This window comes from Cyprinodon variegatus, unplaced genomic scaffold (genome assembly GCF_000732505.1).
Source record: "Cyprinodon variegatus isolate N-32 unplaced genomic scaffold, C_variegatus-1.0 Scaffold1186, whole genome shotgun sequence".
Classification (NCBI taxonomy): domain Eukaryota; kingdom Metazoa; phylum Chordata; class Actinopteri; order Cyprinodontiformes; family Cyprinodontidae; genus Cyprinodon; species Cyprinodon variegatus.
In genome coordinates, this window is record NW_015151639.1 from 208411 (window position 1) to 224710 (window position 16300).

A 16300-nucleotide genomic window follows, 5' to 3' on the forward strand; every position below is an offset into this window, starting at 1 on the left:
CTTTTTTTTTTATAACCACAAATTGCTTTTGGGATAAGTGTTACAAAAGTAACTCTTATCTCTAAAGTAGAGGGAAATGTCACATGGTTTTCCAATTTACACAACTGAAAACCTCCCAGTACATGGCCATTCAACAACACTGGGAGCAATGTGAGGGACAAAAAGCACATGTAGAAAAAGATGTCATAAGACACGTCAACAAGGTAAAGTTTTGGGATACATTTGGCATTTATGCAAGGCAGAAAACGTAACACACCAACTTGTAAGATATTGGTAACAGTAGCATCATGCTATAAGGATAAGAAAGACTGATTAAGCCAAACAAAGCATAACACTAAAACAACATTTGTAAGAAGCTGCAAAATACTTCTTACTGGGGTGAATATCTACCTTTCAATGGGATTAACACAAAGCCAGAGCTATAATGGTCTAGATCTAAGGATAGGGCTTTGTTGGCCCAGTCAGAGCACGCACCAAAATCCAATAGAGAAAGTAAATAAATCTTGATAGAAGTTTGTAGTTGTAACCTAACTACATATTTGCAAGGTATTGTACAATGAAATATTTGATAATATTTTTAACGGTTTGTTGAAGTAAGACTTTTTTTTAGTTTTAAAATGAAATCGTAAAACTATTTTGCATGGTGAATGTGGTGGCAGCAGTCCATCTCAAATGCTATGACGTGTTTTGAAGTTGAATGTCTGTCGATGCTCAGCAGAAAGACATGTCTGCAACTCTCAACTGAGCACTTTGTCTCAACAGGCACTTCTGGGTTCTCTGCCAGACGCCAGCACTTCCTTTTGTCCTTTAAGAATCCAAAGATTAAACAGTCTGAACCTTTTGTTTCATTTAAGCAGAGTCAGCATTGCTTTTCTTTTTGCATCAGGTATTTTCTGTCCTATCAGTTTGCTAAGGACTATATTTACTATAATGCCCTCCTCGAGAAAAACGGCAGCAAGCAGGAAGGAGGGGAAAAGAGGAAAATGGCCTGGATGATGTGGAGATTGCAACATGACATCTCTATCTCTGAGCTGTGGCGCATGCAGGATGACAAATGGCCTCGGGATCTTTCAGGTGGAGCAGCTGTCCACACTGAGCACCTGTAAATTCAGCTTTTCTTTTCAAATACTGAGATGGGATTCATCCAGCCTGCGGTACACGTATGTGTTTTTAACCCAGAACAGTTTCTGAGCTTTTTTTTCTTCTAAGAGATGATAAACATAATTTTTTTAAATTGCAGTATCAGAAAAGAGCTGAATGAAGAACATTTCTCATGGTGTCTCTGTCCCTGATAGGATTAAAATACCTTCTTAAATTGAATCATGAGAAATGGATTTACTGCCCTCAGTTTTTGTACTTTTGCTGGATCAGTGAAACAGTGATCACTTTTTTTTTTTTTACTCAAAATATATGAAAATTTTTTTAGCAATTAATCTGCTAATAAAATAAAATATTTACATGTATTTATATTTATTTTAAAAAGATTCTATGCTAGATTGATTTAGGTTTATATTTAGATCCATATGTATATCAAAACTAAAGAGGATAGCCCAATTTAAAAAAGCAGGATTAAACCATGAACGGCATATAGATCTAAAAAGTTTCAAGTTCCTTTTGAGATGAAAGCTGCTGAATGTCTGAGCTGTCTTAATAGCTGTATTCCAAAAAAAAAAAAAGAAGCTGTCTTTATACCTTTACATTATTCATCAGGAAAGGTAAGGAGATATAGGCATCTGGTTCAGTGATGGCTTTGCTATGAGTCAAAAACTATGATGGAAGAAGGTTTTAAGGATCGGAGTAGATACTCCACTAATCCAGGGCTGATGTTGGCAAATTTAAGATGTGTCCTTGGTTGAAAGTAAACTAATTCATTCATTCATTAATCAAAGGGCTCAACCACCTCCTCAGTATCCAGTCACGTTATCCAGTTGTACTGCTAATCATTTAATTATTTGATTAAGATGTAGTGGATCAAGGGCAAAGAGAAAAAAATGCAGGAAATCACCCCTCAAGGACAGAAGTTACTCATACATAATCTGGATACATTTTTGAGTAAATCCATCAAAATAAATTTAAATAATTTAGATTGAATTTAAAAAAATCAACTATCCTTTGTAACAATTAAAGCAGAAATTATAAAGGTTGTCTAAACCCCAGCTATGAGGGTAGATGGATCTGTACATGTATTATCAACATTACAATAGAAATAAATATTTGATTGATACCATAAGATAAATAGATCCAAAAAAGAAACATTATCCAGAGAAAACAGAACAGGGTTCAGGATGGGTTATTGCAAACTCCAGTGGAGCTGACCATTTTCTTTATCTCTTTTATTTATCATCCTCTCTAAACAAGATAAAACGTTATGCCTCAATTGATGATAATAGTAATGCTCTAAATCTCACTAATATGCTGCACTGCTAATCGGACCACCAACCCTGATAACAGGAAATGATTAAGGAGTGAAGCATATTACCAAATCAAGTATTCTGGGCACCAGAATGACCAGTCTTAGGCATTCAAACATTTTATATGTTGCTTTGGAGTCAAGAGTTTAACAAAAACTGGTATTTTATATATACAGTCCTAAAATTGAAAAAGTTTTTTACATGGGTGCACAGAAGAATTTGACTTTCATGCATGCTTGTTCATCTGGCTTTAGCCTTAGCAACATTAGCAGTTTGCAATGGGTAGTTAATCATCGTTTCCTGGTTTCATGCACAATGCTGCCTGCAGGTGAGTCTGATTGTTAGAATCACACATTTTGGTAGAATAGAAACAGGACTGGAAATAAAAAGTGAGCTGATGTCAGCACCCCTCCAGTATTGACAGCAATGCAGACGAAGGACCCAAAAACACGCTTTGTGGAGCGCGCTGTAAAGTGGGTTTTTCTGGTTTGAACAACAAGCTAACATGAAAAAACCAAGCCACGCTCACACTCCAGATTTCTGTCAGATTTGCATTGTAGCACAACAAACAAACACAGGTAACTGACACATAAAAAAGGCAAATTTCCAGATGATGATTCCTTTATCACATGACTAACATTAAATACAGCATAGAAAATATTAGTTATGTTATAACTTTAACAGGTATTTTCCTAACAATTAAATGCAATAAAACTGAAAACTACACTTCTTCACACAAAATACAGCAACATTGTTTTTTGTCGATACATGTTTTGAATTTAGTAATATTCAGTATTCAGTATCAATTTGTAATACATTAATTTTCTGTGGGAGAATGAAGGTATTACATCTATTAAAGGACAAACAGGTTCTGGTTTTTCTCACATGGTAAATGTTTCTTATAATTTAACTGTAATAAAACAGAGTTCAACAAATAGGTCTTAATGTGTTACGGTTTTAAATAACTGGGAAAGCAGGTTTAATGGGAATGATAAAAAAGATAATTGGTGTATCTTTACATAATGTACATAAATTTTGCAGTTCTTGTCTTTGAGTATGCAGACAGAATTAAAGGCCAATGCTTCTGACTCTGTGTAACTGCTGTTTCCAACGTTAAAATGTGTTTAAATTATAGACAAATCCACCTTTAACATCTTTTAACGTTTAACTTGGCATCCCTACAGAGTTTTAAAAAATCAGATAAATACCCCATGGATACCATAAATAATAAACCACTTGATACAAGCTTAATTACCATCACTTACACCTGTGTAGGCGTCGGCTGCACAGGGACAGCACAGTGAAACCGTGCTAATGACACCGCTGCCTGAATTCTTCACTACTACCAAAAGTTTGTTTAATAACCTGTGTAAAAAAAAACCTCTGAAAAGTTTACTCATACATGTGTGAAATGACCTGGATATGATGCTTCTATAAAGTTATTTTCTGAAAAGATTGTGCAGAGCCTTCTTCTGTCGTCCTGTGTGATTGGTTTTAATAGAGACCATCAATCAAATTACCCAGAACAAATGCAAGTCAATAATCTACTTTCCTGTTCTTTTTAAAGGTGTCTGGGAATCATTTTTCATTCAATTTTTATTTAAGAGATCTTTGTTTTTGAAGAGGTGTATATCTTAATTGCAACCAGTCTGGAATGTTGAAGTTTGGCCAGTTTGATTTTCATTGTGGTAGTTAAAAAATAAATAAACATTTTTCATAATGTTTATAACATCAAACTAAGACCTATTCAGCTAAAAAAAAAAATACAGTTTCTCTTAGTTCATCATTGTTGGCTGTGGTTTTGGATGAAGAATTCACATAATTTAACATTTAAAGCAAAAAAATGTGGCTTCTATTAGGATGCTTTATGAAATATGAGCACAATGCAGTTCATGACTGCAAACCTAAAATGACAGTGCTGTACACCTGAAGCACAGGATTGGCAAGGGGAGGATTAGAGATCTTTTATGGCAGATTTGTAAAATCAATCACATGAGCTCCTTTCTAAAGCCTGTCAAAGCGTTGTCATCAATTGATTCTTACACACTCCAAATGTCAATCATGTTTCATACCTAATGGAAAAATCATTGCAAGATTTCTTCCTTAAAAGAAAGCATATGGTTTTTTTTTTAAATTGCTGCTCTGAATATCAGATTAATAAAAACTTTCAAATGATTAGATCAATAATTTTGGGACATTTACTTCATATATTGCAGATTCTCTGCAGATTAATGTTAATTACTTCCAAAGTCAGTAAAGCAAACACAACAATTGAACTATTAAACTATTAAAATGTGTAACATTAGTCAAAAATCCAGCGGCTTTTACTGTGATGTTATCTGAAATATAAACAAGAAGCAAGGCATGTCTACAAACCTGCCAAGACAATGTACACCTGAAGCTACAGGGTCAGTAAAGTAAGGATTGGAAAAAGATCTAAAGAAACCTCTAAAAACTGTTTTAATAGACCAGTTATTAGTCATGAACACCACAAAGTGCATGAATGTAGATTCTGCATGGCAATAATAAGCTGGATCTTAGCAGCTGGATGAACTTTAGCCTCCCTCTAAGTGTACATTAGATGTATCTTTGAGGTTAACAATTGGCAAAGATGCTGAAGAGTGGTGGGGAAATCATAATAAAGCAGAGAAAGGAATGAAAATGTTGGTTAATCACTGTCATCACAAGTTGCAGGGATAACATTAGTCCTAGAGGAAGCTTTGCCCAATACTTAAGGAAAACATAAAACATTTGGCATAGCTTGATGCAATTTATACATATAGACAAACCTGACACTGTACGTCAGACTAAACACATTGTCCTCCAAAGTAAAGCATGGCTGTGGCAGTGTGATGCTCCCAGTAAATACTCTTTTATGGCAAAAAACTTCTTATAGTGGACGAGAAGGTGGTGACCTTCATCATTTTCCCTCTACTTCATAACTGCACTTCTTCATTTTAGTCTACCAAATACAATCCAATGACATCAGTGCTTAAAATATGACAATATGCAAAAAGTTCAACAAGTATATTGGGGCTAGTCAATTTTAGTAACCGTTTTATTTTTTTGACCCTTAAGTTTTATTTAAAAAAAGAAAAAATGAAATACTGTACATTACTTTGAAAAATTAGCTTTTATTTCAAACATCCCCACTAGGAGATGAACTTCAATAAAAGTGCAACAAAAATCAAGCTGTGAAACATTCTTATGCAACAAAAAATGCAAATATAACACATTAAATTTTTGCAGCTAGTGGTATCACACAAAGACACATCACATCTGGAAAAACAAGTGATGAACTAATGTCACTCTGAGGTATGGAAACCCAGCGAGTGGATTGGTGGGAAAAAAATCTGGAATTTAAAAAAAATGTAATATTCATAAACAGGAAATGTCACACAGTCATGTATAAATACTTCTTGAAGAAGTGTAAATTATATTGAGGTGTTAATTGCACGCTCTATTATGTAAATAATTGTCTTTTAAGAGTCTTTTTTTCACCAAGTTTGTGTAAATAAACCAGGAAATTTAATTTCCTCTTCCCCGGTTATAGATGTGATGTATAAATACCTAAATAAACTTCAGAAGAAATAAACTGGAAGCTAAAAAGGAAAATATGTATTTTATCTTATTAAAAGTTCTATTAGCACCATATGGTTATCAAAAATACATAATTTGTTAATATGTACTAGGACTTTAAACTATGAAAAAGATGCTCATTTTGACTAATCAGTCCTGCTCCATGATGTTTTTAGTAAAAGCATGTGCGTTTAAAGTGATGTGTGATACTTTCTCTTCCTGACATTAATGAGCCCATCCCTCTGAGTTTCTCCAGGCCCGTATCAGGAGGTGGCACTCTGAAACATTTGCGTAAGAACATCTTGTATTCATCAGGGGCCGTTTTGTGCGCCGCCAAGAGGTGCAACTCCTTTTTTCCCCTCCTCTTTCAGATTATGTTCAAGATCGATTACAGAGAGATGTGCCGAGTGTCTCATCACGCTTTCAATTCTTTTCCCGCATTTGTCAAAAAAATAAGACTTTCATTACCTCGTAAGTCAATACCTGCACCTCCGGGCACAGCGAGCGGTGCTCTCTATGCCAAATGTGCATGAATGATAGACAGAGAGGTAAATTAATGATGGACACATTTATAGACTGGGATCCTGACCTTGCTGACTATGATTAATGTCCATTGGCTACAGGGAACCTCAACAGGTAGGTGTCACTTTACATCCGCTAGGATGATTACACAGAATATTATAGGACAATATAACAAACTGGAAGCAAGCAGGCATAGCTTATGATAAACAACATGGGTATTATCTCTTAATAGTTGCACTAACCTAATTGTTAGCCTTTCCTTTTAAGATAAATTCTGCATTATCAGTACATCCAAGGACAAGTCAAACCATGGGCATATTGCTTTTTTGTGCCACTCTGAATTTAATATGCCATATCATTCTGCTTATGTGTGAACAAGATCCTGAATACATTAAGCATGTAGTCACTTTTAGTGTTTAATGCATTAAGGTCTAAGCTGCCTTACAGGAAAAGACTTTTGGATCTGGAAATGGCTTCATGCTGGGTGATGAGAACATGAAAGAATTAAAAAGCTCAGCTTTTTTCCTGAAGGCTTGCAACATTGAAATGAAGCACATTTTAGGAGCACATGTGCTTACTAAATGAATACAAAGTAAGAAAACATAGATTCTCTCTTTCATTCCATTGTTCTTGTGCTTGTATTAATTATAATCCAAACTGTGTTGGCTGAAGCAGATTACTTTCTCTGGGAAGCAAGCTCATTATATCATAAACCTTCATAGAGTCCATATCTGACAGGACTTTAAAGCAATTTTAGCCCCAAAAATGATACTTCTATAAACAAAATACTAAAACAAAATTCACAATACTGTCACAGTTATATACAACCAAAATAAGGTGGAATGAGAGCACAGCATCATCACATATCATAACCTAGTCATTACGCTGGACAATAAATCAATATAGAAACTGGAACAATATGAATAGAAATGACATTGGATAAAATGTTTTATAAATCCACCTCACTCTCATCCTGAACCACATGGTTTTCTGAGGGATGTAGACCTCCCAACACCAAACTAAGCAAATTTGATGGAAGCTCTGGCCTATATTTAAAGGTTAAGTGTTATGTTTAAATAGGGTTAGGGGTTTGATTTAAATTCAGCCTTTTTTACCCTGGACCATACTTCAATTACGTAAGCAAAGTACTAATCAATAAATATCGATAACAACTGATGGGGTTATAATGCTTATGTTTCAGTCACATTGCACAGCCCTACTAGTCAAATAAAATCAGCATTGATGTATATCAAAACCTTCACCTAACAGTTTGCCTTTTATTCTATCGGCATTTTATGTGAAGAACAGCATTTTGAGGTGGAATATACCTGATTTAATTATTTAATAGGTATATCAGCTTATCTCTTGCTGGCTTGTCGGTGAGCTAGAATCTGTAGCAGTCAGTGGGTGACACGTAAGGCACACCTTTGATAGATTGCCAGTCCATTACAAGCAGAGATGAGAAGTAACGAAGTACAAATACTTCGTTACTGTACTCAAGTAGATTTTTCTGATATTTTTACTTCTACTCTTTACATTTTTACACAAATATCTGTACTTTCTACTCCTTACATTTTAAAAAATTGGCTCGTTACTTTAGTTTTGAATAATTTCAATGGAGTTACCGTTATAATTTTTCACGTCATCAATACCAAATTCAATCTAATTGGATGGGAATCTACGTTGCATTTGACGCACCACTACAAGATGAATCGACAGATTCAGCGGTATTCATTCGCGGCAAATCATTGCAACTTTGTGGCGGTGGCATTAGCATAGTAGTATGGACGACGAGATGATTGAAAATGAACACAACGGAGATCTAGTCCTATTGGCAGACATCCATTTAAAATGTAGGCAACGGCATGAAAAAAGTGGTTTCTACTTTTACTTTTATACTTTAAGTAAATTTACAAGCCTGTGCTTTGTTACTTTTACTTCAGTAAAGAAGTTTAATCAGTACTTCCACTTTTACCAGAGTATTTTTTAACACAAGTATCTGTACTTTTACTCAAGTACGGAAAGTGAGTACTTTTGCCATCTCTGATTACAAGGCAGCACAGAGACACATTCAAAACAACCATACATCTGCACTCATACCTAGAATCAATTAAATGAGACCAATTAACCCAACAGTCTGCAGCTAGATGTTGAGAGCCTATGCAGAAAAGGGGAAAAGATACAAAATGCATGCAGAAATAATCATTAATTTCTATGTTTTATTGTTTTGCATGATTTTGATTTTTTTTTTTTCAATTTACATTGATCCCCCCCCCAAAAAAAATCAACCCTAAGGGATTCCTTGCAATGTCACTTGATAAATTACTAAATTTCACCACCTTATTTTGATTTTAGAAAACAGCTGTTCTGTAAATGCTTCAGGGGCTTTTTACAAAACCTTTTTGAACAAACAGAATCAGGAGGACCAAGGAATCAAGCAGTCAGCTGACATATAAACAAAAGTTTGGCCAACATCTGCATATTATAAGGCCAAAGAGCTTAGCATCAAGAAGTCTTTATAATCTGACTAGCAGTTTAATTTCACATTGCACTGATGTGCTTTTTTTCAGTGGTTTATCCAATAAAACCCAAATAAAATGTTTTTTATTTGGGTTTTTAAAAAAATCCAGTGTGAATATTGTATCAGGGCATGTCACTGTAAACATCCCGAGTTAAAATAGGAGTTGTCTCTTTGTCTTTAGATTTTGTTCTGTAGTTAATTCTGAGACGGGATAAATATGTAGTGCACTACATCCCTAACAGCTGAAGATCCCAAGGACTTCATTCCCAAACAAGTTCATTTGTAACAAAAGATGACAGACATTTTTATATCCAGATATTTATAGACTAAGATGAAACTCAGAGTGGAAAGATGTAAAGGTGAAACATTTTGATGATTAAACAACAAAAAATGAAAATCCTTTTTTTTTGTAAAGCAAGAACCATTTGTAGAAAGACATGCAACAATCTTTTCAACAGAATAATCTTTTTTTTTTTAAATAACATCTTCTGTTTGTTTTTTTTTAAGAACTCAGAATTATCTCACAGTTTGTGAATTAGTCATGAATCACAGCTTTTATCAAAGCCTTTTGTGTTGGAACACAGATGGTAAAACATACAAAAAATGTTGCATGGACAAAGAGTGATAAAAGTAGAGAGCATATTGTGCGCCTGAAATCTGAAAATCTTTCCCTTTAGACAGTATTCGCTATATTATGTGTTTTACCTCACTTTATCTGAATATAGTGACTTACATCACACATCTGGAAACACTGGAAACACTGGTATGAGGCAACGTCGTCTCCTAAAACGTAAGGGATCTTTTTATGAGTTTTTCTTCTTTAAGTTAGTATTTTTTGTTCCTTTATGTATTTTATGAAGTCAGTCAGTCTGTCTATCTGTAGAAATTGACACATTCCCCAACATATTCACATTATAAAAGACCCAGCTCTTTTCATCAACACCTAAAGGTACTTTAAAGGCCTGAAATGAATGTGTAACGCTCATAATTTAGCAATTGAGCAATTATTTGCACTTTTCACTCTGGGTCCTGCTCAGCTGGACATCAGCTTTTAGTTTATGAAACCATCACCATGTTTGACCCTAGGTAGGGTATTTTTTTTTGGTTAATGCCAGCTGTATTTTGTCTGCGAACAAATGAATGTGCTATAATTTCACAGAGAGCTCTACCTGGGCTTTTATACGCCAAGAGAAAGAACTAGAGAGAGACAGGAAACCAAAGAGGCTGGAGACATTAGATACATTTTGTTTTGGATTTTCTTTTGTTTGTTGGTTGGTTTTTTTGCTTTCCTCACAGTAGTGGTATCCCTGAAACTAACAAACAGTGGTGGATTTTTTGTTCTTATTTGTTGAAATCACTACTTCTTTTTCAAGGTCAAACTGAAGCTCTTTAACTGCACGAGCAAGGTAAAAATGTACAAAAATGTTATTGGTCTTAATAGTATCTAAAAAATGTAACAGGCCCAATATGTTATCATTTTAAAACACTGGCATTTAATTACTCCTAGTTTGATTTCATAACCCTAAACAGTACCCCTAGTTATGTATTTAAACAATTTAATATTAGTCTCACTCTCTTGATAGCTAGAGGAAGAGATGTAATGTGGAAATAATCGCTGAAATGCTTTAATCTAATACATATTCTAGGGTGCGTTCATACAACGGGTCTGGTCCAGGGATCACTAAAAGTGAGAAAAGCCAAACCTTTATTTGTCACAGTTTACTTTCACACAGAGATTTCATACTGGGTCCAACAACATCATGCCGTTGCAACAGATTGCTTTGGTGGGGAAGTATTGCTCCAGCATCGGGCTGATGGAAAAGAAAAAGACCTAGAAGAAGAATGTACAAGCATGGGGTTTCTGTTGCTCTTTTGGTGTCTGAATCTTTTTATGTAGCTTTCTGTCTTCCTGCTTTTGGTACGCTAGGACAGGCAAGTGAACCAGTCCTTGGTCTGGACCAACCGCACCAAGCTGGAAGTTGTAACAGTGCTAAAGCATGGTTCACTGGTCTGTTCCAGGATCCAGAATGGGTTTAATCTGCTCCAGAATATGGAACATGACATAACAAAAGCACTCTGAAAGCTTGATAAAAGCAATGTAAATCTGTTTCTCTGAAAAAAAGAATACACCTTCAACCAGTTAGAATAAATGTTAAGACACTTTAAATGTAAATAGACTCACCTAGTAATTACACTGCCAACCCTTGGTGCATTTAGACAGGCGCCTCATTCCTCCTACCACATTCCCTCCATTCACACATTTATACCTCAAAATACAGAGCTGTACACTGGAAGATAAGTGCCTTGCCCAGTGGCACATTAACCTAGTTGGGGACGCTGTCGTTAAAGCCTGAAGCCTTGTGATTACAAAACAAGGAGATTGAGTTTATACGATAAAAAATATATATGTATAATCATATTAATAAAATTAGATCGATTCGAAGCTGGTTAAAGATACTTTGATTAAAACTTTGTCCTAATCCAGAAAAATTCTACTTAAATCATGGAATGGAAAACAACAAAAAAATAAACATCTAAATTGTTAATAAAAAAAAACAGGTTATATCAGTCATTTTAAGTTACTTTCTAAGGAAGACTGAAGCATTTTGCAAAGCTTTCAACAAATAAATCAGTTGTTTAAAAATATTTTAAGTCACTAAACACACACTTGGTCCTAACATTACTCTATAAATTAGATTAACCTTTTAGCACTAAAAAAGAAAGAAATATTAGGTGCTCATTGTATATTTGTGTTATTGCTTTCCTGATTCTGGACCAGCTTCTACAGCTCGACATAAACGTCTGTTGTAGGCAGTTCCACAGCTGTTCAAAAAAACTAAGAGTGCCATTTTATACATTATCCTACCCTGACAATAAAAAGGAAAGTCTGAAATGAGTTGAACACAGCCTCGAGCTATTTTAGGCTTCCGTCTACTGATTAAATGGATTGCAAATATTAAATGGAAACACAGTAATGCAGATTACAGCCTGAGCCATCAAGGCTGAGCTGCTCCCGTATCGTGGTTTCAGAGCAGCCGTGCTTAACAAGCAGGCTCTAACACATTAATCAAATATGACCTAAAATTGTCCAGCGTGGACTAGTTCCAGGTTCCAAAGTAAAGAGAAAATACCTCAACAGAAACCCTCCTCTGGAGGTGCAGATGTTATCCAACTGGGTTTTTCCATGTATATGTTAAGTGATCATTTATCATTATGGATAATCTGACCCCTTATTGGTTTTCTTATAGCAGTCATCACCGAGCATGTGTAGCTTTAAGTGAGTGGTTCTGTGTTGCAGTGCCGGATCCCCTAAATCAGATAGGCTGCTATATGAGGTGCATATAAATGAGAGTTGTGTCGTCCCCTTCATGAAGAGTCGGGTGTGCATTCGCTTCATTAGCCATCAGTCTCCGTTAAGACAGACTAATGGTTTTCCTTGTTGCATGACAGTGATGCTGTAGCACAGGTCGTTAATATATTTTCCCTGCGCAGCCCTTCTTCCTGAGAGATATATCCACAGTTTCTTTTTATTTGTGCAGCTCGTACATCACACTGCAAAAAAGGTGCACTGCTCCTCCTCTATTAGTTTAGGATCTGGAGTATCTTGTATGGATGACTGACCAAACACTTCTGCCCCCCCTTCAGAATGATCAGGTAGTATACTTCTTCTCTATGCTGAACTCAAGGGCTCTCTTGTAATGAAGATGTCCAAGCTAGATGCTTTAAACTGGATAATCACATGGGGAAAATCACTAAGATATATTCTACAAATGCACATACAGGCTTCCTGCTTTCTATGTTATTTTTTGCAAATAAATAAATATATATATATATATATAGGGCTCTAAAAAAGTGTTGTTAATCAAATTTAGATGGTTGGCTAAAGTGAGCAGGAAAGTAAAAAATAAAATAAAGTTTGTTCAGGTACAGTTACAACTTTTAAGATCAAAATAGTTTACGGGAGAAGACATGTGGCATTAAAAAAGCCACTTCTGCTTAATTCAAAGGACAAAAAAGAGCAACCTTTGAATATTTAGAGTAGCTCGATTGCATATCAAGCGACTAGGTGTTGCTGGGGGAGTGGAGCAGCACTTTGAATGTGTTAACATACAAAATTAATGTCAATGTGCACATTCGCTGCTTTTAGTGATGCTTTAGGACTGCTGTTTCCGCTTGTATATTACAGGAGCTTTAACCAGTGAGGATTTTTCTAAATGTACCAGAGGGATATGGCAGTAGGGGACAAAAGAAAAGAAAAGCAGATTATCGATGAGATGACTCAGAGAAGTTTTTAAAGTTGACTTTAAATTGGGGTTGAGTCTATCTTAGTTAGATGCAGAAAAGATAGTTTCAAAGACATAGTTGTCTCACAGGATGACATACAGCTCAGACAAGACTGACAACCATTTCGCTTCTTCCCTTTATCTTTTCTTTCCATCTCCAGACAGCATAGCCTTGTCACTTGGCCAAAATTCTCTTTGATTTCAGATATAAGCAGGGTGGGGGTGGTTGGGGGTTTAGAAATACAACTGTCAGTGATAATTCAGCACCACTCCCCACATAGTGAATGGGACCATGACACACATCCAGTGTGAATGGAATTCACACTATGTCATTATGGTAGGTCTAAACTTGAGCTCTAGTTTGCTTCTTTGGCCTAAAGTATATCAGAGAAATAAAAAGCAAACTGTAAAACTAATCTAGTGTCCATTGCATTTTGTCTCAATACAACCACAAAGTCAATCCATTTTTTGACAGACCAATACAAATTAGCATATAATAGAGAAGTGGAAAGATTTTTTTTCTCCAGCCTTTATTGTCATTAAACTGTCAGAAGTACAGGGCAATGAAATTAACTCTCTGCATTTAACCCATCGCCTTGGGGAGCAGTGGGCTGCCATTGTGTGGTGCCCAGAGAGAAGTGTGGGGTTAAGGGTCTTCGCTCAGGGAGCCAGAGTGACAGTCCTTGGGACTGGGGCTTGAACTCAGAACCTTTGGATTCCAAGTGAAATGCCCTAGCCACTATGGCGCCATCTCCCCTGATACATAATTATCAATCATTTTCACAATCAAAGCCTTAAGATTGGAAGGCACATTTTACTTAGGGTCCTTTACCCTGATACCCCCAAAGAAAATCCAGTGCAGCCAAATATGGTTGGAGATCCTGATAGTATAGCTAAACAGAGGGCAGTTCTGGGAAAAGAAAAAAATGCAACTCCCGTTACAGTACAAGACCTTTCAACAGAACAGCAGCCCTAATCAGAGGGTACAAGATGATCATGATTAGAGATGCACCATATTGAAATTTAGGCTGACATGGTGATATTGTCCAACTCAAATTGCCAATAACCAATATTGAGATTTTTTTCCCAAGCCTTACTTACCAATGCTATGTACTTTTTTTTCTCCTGTCTTGTAAAGTCATTGCAAATAGCATTTCAACTACCTGTTTCTGAAGCTTGTCTGAAAAAAACATCCACATTACCAACATTTTACTTCAACATTTCTCCCAGGGCAGACTCATGCATCAGCTGATTCAACCTGAGCTGTTGGCACCGCAGATATAATCCGTACTTTTTATCACATAAGCAGTGCCTTTTTTTTTTACCAATGAATTGCATTTGTGGAAAGGCGGGTGTATCATATTTACTTTTAAAGCTAATACTGACTGATAGCATGCTGATGATATCGGGCATCCCTGGATAAGATTTCTATCACAGGTCATTTCTGTTCAAATTAGAGGAAGAATAGGCAAAGGTTTCTCGCTTGATGCAATGAAATAACATTGAAATAACTGAAATACACGCTTTATATTTCAGTATTTGCAATAGAAAATCAGAAATTAAACCATGCATTATGCACCTTCCATTTGGTATGTCAAATATAGCCAAAATGAAATACATTAAAGCCTTAAAAAGCTATGAAACTTTTATACTGCACGATAAGACAGGTACAACCAATGGTTTGATTCAGAAGTTTTCTTAAAAGCTAAAATTCTACATTGAGCCAACATAGAGCATTTCCCATGTGAAACCCCTCCACAGATGGACATTGCAAGGAAGCTTTTTCCCCAAGCAGGGAAGGATCTAGAAAAAGAGGCAGAGCACTGACGAGTGATTTGTGAACAGCTATAAAAACGGGCTTATTCTTCTCCCCCCTCTAAGTAGAAATGTTGCTTTAGATTGGCATCCAGCACAGAAGGAGCAGGCTACTTGAACGCAGCTGAATAGCTGTGGATGAAAAGAGGTCTACTGCCACTGCACTTGCTTGAGGAACTGCGGTTGCTGTCTATATACACCTGCACTGATGCACTGCAAAGGTTTGTGCAAGCCCACATATCTTTCACTTAATCAAATATTAAAGAAATTCTGATTTATTGTGTTTTCTTCTATTCAGCGCACAAACCTAATATTAAATGTGGATATAAACGCTTTTGGTTTATAAAGGTGACGGGTACATTAATTTTGGAGCGCAACATTAAAGAAAAATTCACCTTTAAAAAAAAAAAAGTACATTGTGAATATTTATGTTTGATCTCAATGAGCTTTAGGAGAATAACAATTGCGTCCCTCTTACTGTCAGGCTTTGCAAATGTTAAAGGCGACAGTAGATTTGCGAGGCTTACCTGATTTTCTGGTAACAGGTGGCGATCTTTAAGATCCCGTGTAAGGTTGGATCTTTTTTTTAATTGTTTTTATTCTATGTGAAGCTGACTAAAACATCTCCGCCAATTCACAATACATCCCTTGTGGCTGTATCGCCCACACGGCATCCAGGTCCACTATAGGCTGCTTGCAGGAAGGGGGGGATTAAAAAAAAAAAAAAAAACAATAAAAAAACGCAGGACAAGGCAGCCCCCCCCCCACTCATAGAGAAAAACACATATGAGTCCAGATAGGCTGTATCCCGGGTTGGCGGCGGTCTCAGGGACTCGTCTCCATCCCTGGCAGAGGGTCCGCTTTCACAGCCTCGCGCTCGTCTCCGTCTCGCATCGTGCTGCCAACATGACTGAAGCTGGGAATCACATGCGGCGCGTTCAGCGCGCGCCTGCGTTTTACCCAAAGCACCTGCACAACTCTGGAAGCATTAATATTATATGATTCCACTCTTTTCTCTTCCTTTTTTTTTCACCGACCTGGCACGCATTACTTCACAGCCTTATTTATGCTCTGTAGTGCTATTCTGGAAGTGTGTGCTTTTTACCTGTAGACTGAATCCCATGGAGATGCTTAACCCTAGAAGGAGTAGGGCGTCCCAATTAGAAAGG

General features: G+C 36.3%; 1 protein-coding gene across 1 annotated transcript in view; it reads right to left on the bottom strand.

The window, feature by feature from the left end:
• The window catches only part of sntg1 (syntrophin, gamma 1), a 68471-nt gene extending 52460 nt beyond the window's left edge, over positions 1–16011 (bottom strand). Inside the window, exon 1 of the mRNA XM_015401124.1 lies at positions 15659–16011. The gene's annotated coding sequence lies outside the window, so the exon portion shown is untranslated. The remainder of the gene's footprint in view (positions 1–15658) is intronic.
• Positions 16012–16300: the final 289 nt, after the last annotated feature.